Raw genomic sequence first — 15,639 nt, forward strand, 5'->3', positions numbered from 1 at the left:
GTCACGAAGGGGCTTATATGTCTGTCTGCAATGGAAAGTCATAATATGACCTTTACTGTTTTGGTTCAACGTTAAACACAACAACAACATCAAAATGTTCTAATGTCATATCTTTATTGAAAGTTATAAGGATAATGTGGTGTCACATGACTGTTTATTTTCTCATGAAAGGAATATTGTTTTTACGACTTCTAGTATCTGACATTTAAATCATGTGTTAAATCTGTGACATTTCTAACCAAGTTTGTGAGATAAGTGACGTTTCTATCCAAGTTTGTGAGATAAGTGACGTTTCTATCCAAGTTTGTGAGATAAGTGACGTTTCTATCCAAGTTTGTGAGATACGTGACATTTCTAAACAAGTCTGTGAGATAAGTGACGTTTCTATCCAAGTTTGTGAGATACGTGACATTTCTATCCAAGTTTGTGGGATAAGTGACGTTTCTATCCAAGTTTGTGAGATACGTGACGTTTCGTCTACGTTTGTAGGACATGTACAGTGACATTTCTATCGCAATTTGATATTTTTGTGAAAAATTAAATAAATTTGTAAAGTTCATGACAAAACCATCACACTTTGTAAAATGTAAGACATTTCCATCACATGTACATCTGTTTCAGAAAAACTAATGTTTGTTGAATGTACATTTATATTTTACATAAAATATTTGCATCACTAGGCTGATCAAACTCCATAAAGGGTTAACCTATCAGCAACAGAAACAAAACTTCTGTAACAAGTACCTATAACATTTGAACGATGATGTGAAAAAATCGCAAAAAAAATCGCATGTACCATTTTTTTGAAAAATGACATTGATTTAAGGTCCCAAATCCCGATTTTTGAGGGAAATAATAATGTAAAAAAAGCCTTTTACAACGCCTATAGGCCTATAGTATTACTGTTAAAGGCTTTAATTCTTCACTGTTTGTTTGAACTCGCTAATATAATGTGTGATTGTCCTACTGTGGGTATTTTTCATGCTGTTTAAGCATTTGTTTACTTTTTGACAGGGTAAATAATGTACCCCACCCACTATTTAATACAAATGTTGATACAGAAACTTAATGGAAAATAAACCATTTACTTTGCATTCAATGTGACCAAATAAACAATAAAATATCACCATCGTTATCAATGTAATTATTTATTTTTTTCATTCATTGTCTTGTATTATTTACTTAGGCGGCTTGAATTTGTAAGTGCATGTATGCGCAAGTACACAATGTCCATTATTGTAGTGGTATAAACACATCATCATAAGCAGTCGACATAAAAACACGGCATAGCCTACTGATAAAATTTAGCCGGATGACTGAAATTCTGCTAATTTGGCATTATTACACTGTATTTTAAGGTCCAGGGGAAACAACTCTGACAATTGACAAAAAATAAATACACCACAATTATTGACCTTGTTAAAATCAGAATGTATGATTTATATTTCGATGCACTGCCCGCTACCTCTATCAGTTTGACCTTGTACAAGAAATACAAGGACTATTTTAGTAAATGCATGTATGTGTACGATACATGTACAGGTCAATATTCCGTGGAATTATAAATTGCATAATTTTATAAGTGTAGTTATGTCAAAATCTATCAGTATTTAACTAACACTGTCCATTGATGTGGTGACTTTAATTGAAAAAAAATCTTTGCTGAATCAAAGAAAATCTGAGGAGATATGTGATACTACTGTATGCGTGTATGTATATTCCCTGAATAAATCGATACGATACGATAAAAAGTCTGAGTCAGGGGCTCGTCTTATCAACGGTCGTACGACCGTTTTTATCGTACGATTGTCGTACGTCGATCGTACGATTATGGCGGTGTCTTATCGTGCATTTTTTCTACGATCGCCGAGAAGCAGTCGTAGATCAAACAAATGGCTGCCGTGCTTCCTGTAAATGCTACAAGGCCGTAGAAAAAGAAAGTTTTTCAGGCATCAATTGCAACTATTGGATTGCCCGAGTGGTCATTTAGTTGTGGCCGACTATCAGCTTGGTTAATTAAGAAATAACATCGGCCTGAGAGTTGTATATCGCCATTATCGGTTATTTAACACCGGTTTTGGAGTTTTGATGCGTAGGAATTGACCACGAAGGCCGTAGGCCTGAGTGGTTAATTTTGTCGCATCAAAACGACAAAACCGGTGTTAAATAGCCGATATACACCTCTCAGGCCGATGTTATTTCGATTCTAACACGATGAAATAAGGAAAATCACTAATGTTATTTTTCAAGCGGAAATAACTTCCGGTGCCGATTTTCGTATAACGCTGTTCGATTTTCGCACCCTACTGTTGCGAAGATATAGAAATTACTAAACAAAAAAAATAATAAGAAAAAAACACGTTAATTTATCAAGTTTTCAACAATAAAAACTTACGGATTGGCGCCGTTTTGTCAAAATATTTATTAACTGATATGGATCCAATATGTGGCGTTAGTGTATGTGAGATATTATTTCGGTATTGTATGAAAAGAAAACATTATACGAACTGAAAATATAAATAAAAATGCTTTTTATTGTTGCTTTAAAATGCTTTGAAAACTATACAATCGAGGGTGAAAACATAACAGCGCATATACAAGTAGTCCCTAACCGATGTTTATTGGCAGTTTAACACCAGTTTTTTTCCTTCTTTGTCTATAGTGACAAAATCACGTGAGTGTTAGAATTTTCATTAAAGAAACCGATGATCTTAAGATCTTGATTAAGTTTCAACAACTTAATTGCATATTATACTTTAATTAACAAATTTTGAAACTGCTTAATAATATTATTTATAAAATAAAAATGTTGCTTACAATAATTCTCACCATGAGAGAAAATGATATAAATAATATTAATAATATTCCTGTGTAGTAAAAAAATGAAAATAAATATATGATTTTTTTGAGGGGGTGTGGGGGGTGTCAGGGGTGGAAAATGATGGAAACGGTACGAGTGAGAACTGCCAGATGGAGGAACTGGTTAGGGTGAGAATAGTCTGTCATTCATCCAAGACATGTGTGTTTCTTTTTCTATCTGAAAGATGAGCAGTTTGTTCTGAAATGTGAAACAGTAAATTTATTCATGTAAAAATAGAAATTAGAAAGTGGTAAATGATGATTTATCTTTATATTGCTTTAATCTAGCCCCAATAAACACATTTTGATATAATGTAAGACTGTTATTAATTTTCTTTAGTACTAAACAACAAATAATGTAAAAAATCAAATATAACTACATGTACATGTACAAGTTGGCTTGTAATACATGTCTGCAAAATTCATTTTCACTATTTATCTATATTGTCTGCGTTTCTCGCAAGTACTATATACGCTTTAGCGTGTGCATTTTACTCTAGGTTTATTAGCAGTATTGAACATAATTATAGTAAAATGCAGACAATATAGAGTATATAGTAATTGCAAGAAACGCAGACAATATAGCTATATAAAGTGATTTGATATTGTATATATTATATTGTTTTTTTTAATGATAATTATATTTATATTTTTACATCACATTGTTTTTTTTAATAATTATAAATGCTTTATAACATTGTTTTATAAAGTTACTACTTATCACACACCCGTGCCGATTTTGCGACTCCGTAAATATGGTATTGCACGGCCGTGCATATATTTTGACGTGACGTCATTAGCGTTATACAAACATAGGAGTGTGACTAAAAAAAAGGATTGGAGCACCACACTAAATACCGTATTCCGGTATATACCGGACAAGGCGCTTGAACTATAAAATGCTAAAATCTTGCTTTTTCACCCAACGGAATGAACTTTAAAACGTCTTATTCATCTTTTCACACCGATTTATGTCAGATAATGAATGAAAAATGTAAAAATCGGCGAAAAAAAACGATATTTGTCTGTTTTATGTCATGATTTCTTGCTCCAATTAATCCTGTATTGAGTTAAATCCACATAGTGTAAAGACGCGCTAAATGTTACTCAACGGTCTTTATTTTTGGTATGTGATAAATAGAATATTCTTACACTATCGGATTTTTTTTTATGTGTAGTATGTCAAAAAATCTTTTTAATATCACTATTTATTATTTCTTAATTTATATCATCTTAAGAAAAAATCATAAAAAAATATTTCTATTCTTTAAAATTCTAATCTATTATCAAATATTTATACCTGCAAATCTCTAATATCTTAAAATTTTGATCTTAAACATAGGACAATTAGATCAAAAACCAACACAAATTTAAATATCAAAACATGTTTCGCTTTATTAAGCTTCCTCAGTTGATACATAAAGGAAATGACGTAAACGTACAAAAAATAGACGTCACATTTGGCGCGTAAAAGAAACTTTATAACATTACAATAAGATAAACGTAATTTTTTAAACATATCACGTATAATTTTCGAAAAGAATTACATAAAATAACTGGATCAAAAGATACATATATTTTCATAGAGAAACCAGGCTAGTAAATAATTACAAGTATGAAAATAACAGTTACTTATGTGAAAGTTTAGAATTTCAAAAAAAGGTACTTTAATCACATGTTGAAATTGTAAAAAGGGAGATAATAATTTAGAAACATCGTTATCAATCAGTATATCTTATAAAGCTTATCAAATGAACTGAAAATGATCTATCTATTATCTAATCAAGTTCATACATACATCCGAGAAAGCAGGAGATTCTCTTAAGCATATTCACATCAGCTCAAATCAATAAATACTTCCCATTTAAATCGCCGAACTATCCGAATGATTCACATTTAATTTATTTCTTCTTCTTTTCTATTTTGCTGAAAGTTTCTTACTTCATTTCTTTTTATCTTAATTTATTTCTCTTTAATTTTATATAACAAATGATGCAGTCTTGTATTCTCATTCATTTTTTTGTATATATTTTTGCTTTACATTATAACTAAATGTTAGAAACAATTTTGACTTTAACTTCTTAAAAACAATGTAAAATCAGATATATTTCAAGCAAGTCACATAATAGATTATACTGTCATACCGTATTTTATGCATTGTAAATCTGTAAGGAGAAGGCCTTTATAAGCTCAGCTTTCGGACCCAATCCTTTTTCAGCATATTATGTTTGTATTGTGTACATTATTGTCTGTATACATATTGTGAATTTGTTCGAAATAAACTATGTTTAAACTAATCAAGTTATGGTATCATGCTCAAAATTAATTTATGTTATATATGAAAAATACTTATATCATTGACATAAATAATGTATTTGTTTATATTTTAATAAATTAATAACATTTCTAGATACAGTAAGTGACTACTAAAATAGAACAGTCTTTTTATGCTGATATGTACTAAAAAAGATATTGATGAGTTTGTAAAAAATTGCAAGTATATATACTTGAAAAACGATTTGTACAGCACTTTTGCAGGCTATTCGCTGCCTAAAATCCAGCCTTGTTGATTTGAGTTGAACAGTTTGTAAATGGACAAAATACAATTTTGCATTCTTGGATTGAGTGTGCCGATGTAACATTGTAAACCTGCAATTCAACAAAATACAGTTTGTTAAACTGTTTTGCTGAAAGTATCAATACCAAGTGTTCGAATACTTATTGTTCGTGTATACGCCTTCATGATTCGGGCTGTACACGTTTTACAATAGGAGATAAAATAAGCTCCGCCCATTTTCCCGCCCACTACATTATCGTTAATAATCCGCTCATTTTCGGTATTTACCGTCGGCGACAAGAAGCGGCGTAGTTTCCGTTTACCTCACCTTTTAGGTGTTTAGTTATTCACCAAACATAATTCACTTGCATGATTGCCATTCTATTATACAATCATGATCAGCGGACTTTAAAGGATTATATATAGGCATATATAAGTTTTAAAACGTTGTACACATAGATACCACATTTCCTAGAAAAAGAAACTAAAAAAAATCACCAGGCTACTTACTGCCTAAGGTTGAATATTTTTCAAGGAAGTAAAAACTATTGATAAGACTATATTCAACGACACATAAATTTTTGTGAGGGTATTTCAATTTGCATAGGAATGAGTAACATTTGCAGTTAAGCTGCTGTTAACCTTATCACTTTCAAATTTTTAAGTCAACATCTGATAGAGATTTTGATACGACTTATTACTAATACAGACCAAATAATGGCTGTTGTCTTTTCTAGTAGTAGCATTTACTATTACATAAGTAACATTAATTCTAGCATATGACTTGACAAGAAAAAACTTTTAACAATAGTAAAATTATAACCAAAGTTGTATAACCTTTTTTACCATACTGTTTAGATATATTTTCCGATTTTTTACCATTTTGTTTTTGAATAATAATATTTAAATGAGCCCAAATCAATTTATGTATACCTTGTTTATTTTATCTCTTAGAAAGCCATCACTTACAAAACTTAATAAATATTCTGTGTAGTATTTCATGTACATAAAAATAGTTCTCTGCTTTTGATCAGATAAATAACAGCTACTGACAGCATGTATACACAGATTATAGAGTTGCTACTGATTCAGTACAATGCATAAAAAGTCCTTAACCCACGTTAGCTTACATATATTTAATAATAAAAGGCTAAATCACATACTTATGACTCAAAATACCTCCCAATGGTGGTAAACAGAGATGCTACGATACACTGAATATTTATTTCAACATTAAAATGGGGCAAATTCACAAGTTTTTGGTTATACAACGGAATTATCGATAGTAAACTTTGAATTGTTTCGTGGTTATATACACTTGGTCAAAAATATGGGTTTTTCTACAACCCGACATAGTACTTTAAAGAAAGAAGGCACAGGCTTACTGTTCAGTCGTGTTGCCAAAAGTGACTTCCATGTATCGCATTCTAGTACTAATTGCTGAATTGCACGAGTAATATCGTGTTACGTTTGAAGGCACACAAACCCTGTCGTTTATATCAATAAATTGTGGTGTGTGTCATTATATATGAGAAACATATATTATTTTAATTCACCAACTTTAGTTTTTGCATATTATTATGCTCATTATCAGTATAAACGTTGTTACATTGTTACATTATATCTTAACCAATATTGCATTGTGTTACTTGAATATCCATAATAATCAGATATTTGACGTTACGTTTTCCCAAGCATATGGTATAACTTCCGGGTAAACACGCGCAATCTATTTCCGGGTATTATTAACATATCTATATAAATGCTCGATCTTTCTTTAATAACATCATCATTCGACTGATCATCTAAACTAGGTAAGAAATAAAAAAATATTTATAAACAACTTTCATAACATGTATATATTAAAAAACGATGATAAGAAAGTTATGATCAACTGTATATATAACTTTTGATTCTTTCATTTTAGAAAATGATAAAACTGAAACTAATTAAAAGTTTAATTTATGCCACAATAAAAATAATATGCCTCTTTTTTTAATAAGTAATTTTTTAATTAAACGGCTTTGTCATATAACGGTACACTCGAATTATTTTAAAACAGCGGATATTTTAATGTTTATGTACATTTCTTTAATAAAATATCTTATTTCAGCCATCATGAAATCCATCCTTGTTGCCGCTCTTGCTCTGGCCTGCGTGCTCGGACTCGCTACCGCCAATTACGGATACTACCCCAGTACTGGTGGCTCCGGTCTTGGTGGACAGTCAGGTAAGCATATGACGCATATCTTTACGTTATCACTGACCAATGGCCGCATGGATTTTTCTCTTAAAGTGGCATTATGCCCATCAAAGGAGTATAAATGAACGCACAGGTGAATATCAAAACAAGTTTTCATTTTGCCATAATTCCCTTTAATATAAAAAATTATTTTTTCACATTAACAATAATCAACGCATGGATTCAAACGGATTTTTTTGTAAATATCCATTAGAATTTACCTGTTACGTTCATTTCATAAAAAGAGTGGGGCAGTCTTTTTATATTTCGGGCACATTTAAATTTCATCCTAAACATTTTCCAATATGAACTGTTGGTCAATCACCATTTTAGCAGTCAATCTTTTGAAATATATAGTCAGTTCAGCTCAAATTGACTATGAAAATATGAGCCTAATGTCACTTTAAATATGGATAGCAAATACGTTACTTTGTAAATTTTTATTTTTTTTCCAAATTTATTCATCATTATCCAAGTACATTAAAAATGTGTAAATAAGATATGAACAAAATGCATAAACGAATAATAATAGTACATGATATTATATATACCATGCACATACAGAAGTTCATATTGCGGTTAATGTCTGAACTTGCATACTTAATTTTCAAAACGATTAAAATGTAATATTTAAGTTTTGTTTCCAGTAAAATGATAGATCATTTGTAAATGAACTGAACTTATAACTAGGGAATTACGGTTTCTGTCACTATCGAAAGTTTTTTTAATTTTCTTATGAATTTTATTTTATTGTCAAATGTTTAAATAAGATACAAATAAATGTATAGCATATTTGTAACCGTACTGAGTTGTTACCACATCAAATTGTGAAACGGGAAAGATTTAATCAAGGTTTTTACCGTCATTATATATTGATTTTTCTTGATACTCCTGGAAATATGCTCATTTAAAATTTACAACTTTGCTCCCTAGCCACCTGTGAAGGAATTAACGCTGACAATTATGAGTTGAAATTTATTTGGCCTTCAATTTTTTTTAAATTAGCATTTTATTGGAATCAAATCAAGTTCTTTTTGCGAAAAAGTTTAGAAGTTCACATCAAATTTGTCTAATTAATGTTACTAGGCCACTAGCTTGTAACGTACAGATTCGATGTATAATATCAGCGACACATTTGTTTGCACCATCTATATTTAACCATTCTATTTTTAGGACTGATGATGTTGTTGCTCCTCTTCTTCCTCATCTTCTTCCTCAACAACAACAACACCAGCAGCAGTGGTACCATCACCATCACAAACGCTTCCGCTACAGGTTAAATAAATGGTAAGTACACACACACATTAGAATTCTTCAGTCGACACACCGACTTGCATTTAAAATCAATTTGAATTTCGGCGGGAAAATACGAAAAGCTTCGATATATACTTTTTTCTTAATATCTTTTCCTTATTTACCACCGACATAATAGTAATGGAAACAGGATAATAATATTTGGTAGCTCATGTTTCTTTTCGTGTCTGCAATCTAGTTTTTATTGAACTATAATATATACATATAATTTATAAAAAGAACGTAACTAAATTTAAAGAATAAAAAAGTATACTATATTCCGAGACAAAGATAAATAAATGTCTTGTACATTGTAATCAATGATTTTTAACCAATCATTTTATTTCTGTTTTCAGAAGATTTAGTATGGATAATGAAAACGGGGTCACGTGATTACTTCAAGTCAAACAAGCACGATTCCCGACAGAGAACCCATGCATTTATTTATTATGCTCTCCGATTAAGTTTTAATAAAAAGTTAAATACAATTCATGTTGTTGTTTTACTCGTAGTTGTAAGAGTAAACAAAATCACCATATTTGACTACATGTATTTGAACAGTTATACGTATAGGTTCTAACGGACATATGCATATTAAGCACATTGTGTATAGATTTTGAATTCTGCCACATAGTCCGTTGGTCTATGATTCAAGCTGCTGCTCAAATGACAGTGAGGATAATTCCGGTCCGCAGAAAGATAGAGTTATTTCGTCGATAGCTGAAGCCAGATGACAACCCCATCCACCCCCAATCTGAAAAATGCATAGAAATAATACACAGACAGCGTTTATCTTCCATAGAATTACAACATCTTGAAAGTGTTGTCATATAAGCGTTAACTGAAATGTAACCGATAAATTCGCAAATCGTTTTTACATGTAAAACACCAACCCTTAAAATAATGCTTATATGACCCGAAGAATATGGAAGAAAAAATAATAATGAAAACGGCACATATGTTAAACTAATTTTATCCATAGTTGGCAAAAAAGTCCACCATGATTGGTCCTGGTCATAAAGTGACATGTAGTTAAAAGAGTTTGAACTGTTTATATAAACTAAATTTATAATACACTGAATTCATGTACTAGTATAAATTCACTGCATTATAAAATAGGTTTTGCTTCGCCATCGATTATCAAAACGTGTATTTTTTGTTTGATTTTATTGCTAATTGGAAGGAAAAAGAAATAAATTCTTCAGAATATAATGAATGATTAAGATTTGTTATGTTTTGTTTTGTACCGTCATCGTTTACCAATTCTATAAATATCCAAGGGTCACAAATTGTTCAAGTTGAGGTCTGTAACTTGCTGTTCATCCCACAGGTGTCTGAAATGAAAGTTTATTATGAGTCAACCGTAGTCAGATCAAATGATAAAGTCCTGGCAGTCGACGTAGGTAAATTGCCGGATGTTGTACAACCCATTGATAATTCCAGCCATGACAAAGAAGGGCATATAACACCGCAGCGCCTATTATACCCGAATTCAGAAAAAGGCGATAACAGCAAGGAAAATGGGAAGGGCGGGTGGGTGTAGGACAGCTTCAGAGCCTCAGAGACTAAATGAAAAAGGAATTCACAGGAGCGTGATATATATATTTTTATAGGTTTATATACAAAGTCTACTGAGCTTACACGAATGATACTGGGTGACTTGTTGGATTAGGATCCAGATATGCCGAGCATTGCAAAAATACTGTGATGTATTGTTAAAATAACATTATGCCCATCCAATGGTATATACTGAGTGAACAGGTTAGGGTGGAAATATGTTTAAATTTTGTCAGAATTCCTTTCAATTCCTTAATTTACTTCCCATGAAAACGATTTCCAATATCATCTTGGTAGGCTAAATACGTAAATTTCTGTCAAAATCAACTACTGCAAACCTTGAGTGAAGACATCTAAAATTAGACTCTGCGCTAAGGCTCGTCTCGGTGAAGGTTGACATGTTGCACGTATAATTTATATCCCCTCAATGTACACAATCCTCATCAAATCCGAGTCTGCATTTCTTTGTAATTTTGTTGTGATTAATGCTTCTGAGGGATTACTTTGTTTCCAGAATTTTATATATTTCAGGCAGATTTGTATTTTATCCTAAACATTGTCAAATATCAGCTGTTGGTCAATCCCCATTACAACAGTTAATCTTTGAATTATATAATCAATTCAGCCCAACTTACCACTGAAAAATGAGCATAAACACAAGCAATCTGACCAAGTATCAATAAATAGGTATAATTTATTTTGACTTTAAACCATTCTAGATTAAAATTCATCCGGTTTTGGTTTACCTCTTGATCTATAATAAATATTTATAGGGACGACAACAAACAAAGAAGATTTCTATACAGTTTTCTGACAAGAAAAATGTATGACTTAAGGATGAATGCATCCACTAAAAAATAAAACTTATCTTTCATCACATGTGTCATTTAATCTAACCACGAGAAGGAGACACGTGTCGGCGTTCAGTATTACACTAATTTTCAACACCCATCGAGAATCAAAATGAAATTATACCACGCGAAATGTTTGCAGACTATCCAAAAATCATATCCTTATTTGAATCTGCTTCTAACAACATTATCATAATTAAGAAAATACTGTAATTTTCAAGGGACTTAAAATTCCTCTTCGACTTAATGCATGATATTAACAAGTATCATTGCGAGCTGCCTTAAAACAAAAAATATGCTAATTGCCATCGGTCTAAAAACTGACAGGACCTAGCCTTTTTCCTGACATTCATACAAAATTACATAACACTTTAATTAAGCAATTTCGTAAGCCTGCAGGATGCATAAAAGTCGAGTACAATATTTTGGATCAGCTGTTTTCCAACACAATTCGCTGAGCATGGTAATAATTTGATGCTAGAATTGTTATAATCTTCCAAAGTGTCACGTTCCATGAATTTGTGAGCATATACCCAATTTTCTAAAATTATGCTGAATAAGACATGATATCAGATATTGTAGACCGTTGTCCATATTGCAATTATCTTGACAGTCAATTGGGCTATTCATAATTTTACAGTAAATCTGCAGTGGTGGGGATCTTGTTCAAAGCCTACACGATGTCGTGAAAAATGTTGCAACAGTCGTCTAAGAGTAAAGTAATTGAAAAGATATTGTAACACAGTCTGTAAAGCAAATTGCCTTAAGACATGTAGCGTTGATTTGCAGCTTAGCTTTGTCCATTTTGTAAAACAGCAACGACAGTCAAAAATCGCATTGTGATCCATATGTGGATATGTGCTCTATATCCAAATAAATATACGTTGTAATAATTTCTTCTCCGCTAAATACAAAATACGTTGGCAGTTAAAAAGCATTATAATAAATGAACAAAAAATGAAAGCTTATTATATTTAAAAGTTGACATCTGTATTAATAATATACTACCTTGAAAAGATGGTTTTATCATACGTAATTAATGTCACTTTAAGTTAGTAAATACTACTTTACTGTTTTGAAACTATCGACATTGGATGTTATATGTATACACAAACAGATTTGTTATGATTATACAGTGACACATTTTGGTACATTATTTAAAACCTTGCAGCATGTTTAAAAAGGCATATGTAATGTATCCTTACCTCTTTTTTACCATTGATTTACTCACCTCAGACATTATTCTAATCAACTTATATCATTTCTTTTCTCTTTTTTCAATTCGCTTGCAAAATAAATGAACTTATCACTTTATTGGCTAAAGAATTCCTTAGATAGATACTCGCGTATAACATTGACGAATTTCAAATACCGTGACGTGTGTTCTGTCCTGTCGTTCTTTACGTGCATTTCTGAAGGAGCATTTAGTACCGATAAGATTGAGACATTTTTGTCTGTGATGGCAGATATTTTCATTTTACCACGAAAAAAATATTTGAATGTCAGAACACAACAAAAACCACCATCCATACCAACATTTTTCATTTTTTAAAGGGGGGGGGGGGGTGCAGTACTTTCCTTGGGAGACCCCTCCATTGTCTACCTCGTAGCCGCGTCCGTCGTCAACCATAACAATAACACTTTTTCAACTTTTGTACTCGTCCAAATATAGTTCTGTTGTTCAGTTTTATATACATACACTGATGACGGTATTTATCATTGAGGATATTGATATTTCACGGTTATTGGTATAGTTTTTATATTTATATAAGACATTGCCAGGGTCTTGATTACCAATAATCCGTCTACTTCATTGAATTTGATGCTGAATATGGAACACGTATTCTCATACGGGTCGCAAAATGCATTGACCATTTCACCCTTCATATGTTGATGATTTATATATTTTCTTCATCACAGATCAAGATCTGTTTGATTATAAAGTGTTTTGAGCTTATTTTCAGTCATTTTCTTTATCTGCACGTTTGACACATCCTAACCTACGGGTAACAAAAAAAAAAGACTGCACAAAAAGACAGTGCAAGAATGGGTAAATAACTAAATATAAAGGAACTATATAAAGGGCGGTTAACATTTATTTTTATTTTTCAAAAATATTTGTACCATAAAAGGATTCAAAATTGTAAAATTTACCCCGATGCACATTTAAATGCACTATATGAAATAAGTTGTGGTTTTTTATCTTTCCTGAATAGGATTGTAAAAATATAAGACCCATTCTACTTCAGCACGTGACACGCTCACCAACGTTACAGTTAAATATGGTCGTTTGGATATCAGAAACCATCTATCGATCTCCCCGGTAAAGATGGAAGCCATCCTGCTGACGTAAAGATTTTACCGCTCTTTCAACGACTTAAACCCGGGACCTCTCCATCATGAAACGCGAGTCCTATCCCTTGGATAGACTCGATAATATTTTATCACGAGCGATGAATATTGAAATTAAATTTCTTTTAATAGTTCAGAAAATATAAATAGATAGACAAATAAATGAATGAAGAAAGAAAGAAACAAAGAAACAAACAAACAAACAAACAAACAAATAAAGAAAGACCTTCGTAATACCTCGTGAGTAGTCACGTGTTAGTAAGACTTGGTTTTTTCATAGTTATTATCTCTGAAACATGTCCAGAGCATAATAAATTGTCATTAGATTGTTTAAGGTTCGTATGTCATCTATATTTTAGTGTCTAAAAAATTAGTGTCAATATTTTAAAAAATTACGAGTAATGTGTAACTTGTTTACATTGGAAGGCCGTCAACATGATGAAAATTTCTACATTTCTTATTTCTTTATCAATCAAACCTTCGATGTTTTCTATTACAAACTTCTCACTTATTTTAAAAGCTTACTGTTTACAAACGTGAATCAATTCGCTTTAATATGAATTTTGTCAGAAATTGTAGATTTTAGTTCCATTTTCGACAGGCTTACGTGAAGAGCTTACAGATGTGCGAAGTTAGCGGCCCAGCGGCCTAGCGGCCTGGCGGCGTGAAGTTGGCTACTTCTTTGATTTCCTTCAATATTTCTAGCATTGTTTATTGAACTCAATTACTTTTATATGAAACATAAGATATATTTGTTACCAAAGTTACCAAACAAAATGAGGAAACGAGACGTGACAATTTCGGATTGGATAAGGGAGACAAATGCGAAATTCCTCACATATAGCTGTTATAGAGTTATTCCGCTTGTTAACATTACTTTTGTATAAATATGCGCTATACTAGAGGTCATAAATCTTTGTATTAAGTATTACCTGCATGCTTTAAATTACTTCTTATTTGTTTGACACGTTCTGTCAATTGTCATGCTCTTCTTAATAACTACCAGTTACAAACTAGGTAACAAGAACATTTTTAATCTATCTTTATACAATTAAACTGAATTCCACCAACAGTCATAAGGAAAGAGGTATACACTCAAATATATTATACCATTTTATCTTCAATGCCTTTGTATTGGAGTAGATAAATAACAATATAATTAGACGTTATGTTTTCCCAAAATACTAGAAACCAAGAAACCTTATGAAATTATTTGAAATAAATGTAACTCGAAAAGTAGTTGTTTTAGTTGTTGTTGTTGTTTTTAATACTATCTAATTTTCTTAACAATTTTTTACCGGTAAGTATCTTGTAATGGCCGTGATTTCGACGTACGGAAATTTAAAATGTACTATCAATGTAATCTAAGTACATGTATACTTTTTTAATAATACGTTACATAAGTGAAAATTCACATCACTCCCTTTTGATACCTCGCAGCCATCGCGACCAAGGCGACATTTTCCTGAGGTACGCAGACCAGTTTGACAACCGCGGGTGTCTATACTGACAAAATGGCATAATGACTTCCGGTAATACACGCGCATTGTCGCAAAAATGTTTACTATATATAATGGTTTGATTATTTCAATTTTATCATCAATTGACTGATCAATTTCAACAAGGTAAGAACATTAAAATATCTCATTAGTTTTAATTTAAATGTTTCAAATTATATGATCAAACTTTACATTTTTCACACCCTGTGTTTGTGTTTTACTTAGCGGCATTCTAGATAATTTAATGATGCAAGGAATATTTAGTACTCAATCAAGTAAACTTATACACAACAAGACTGTAATATACCCGTATTACTGAAAGTTATCATGGATATATAAATTTGAATTAAGTGGGAATATTGATTTATTAATATAAAGATAAATTTGAAATATTTACCATTTTCTCCTGTAACTTCTAATTTTATGACC

This window comes from Ruditapes philippinarum, unplaced genomic scaffold (genome assembly GCF_026571515.1).
Source record: "Ruditapes philippinarum isolate M1 unplaced genomic scaffold, ASM2657151v2 ctg3313_1_1_1_1, whole genome shotgun sequence".
Taxonomy (NCBI): Eukaryota; Metazoa; Mollusca; class Bivalvia; order Venerida; family Veneridae; genus Ruditapes; species Ruditapes philippinarum.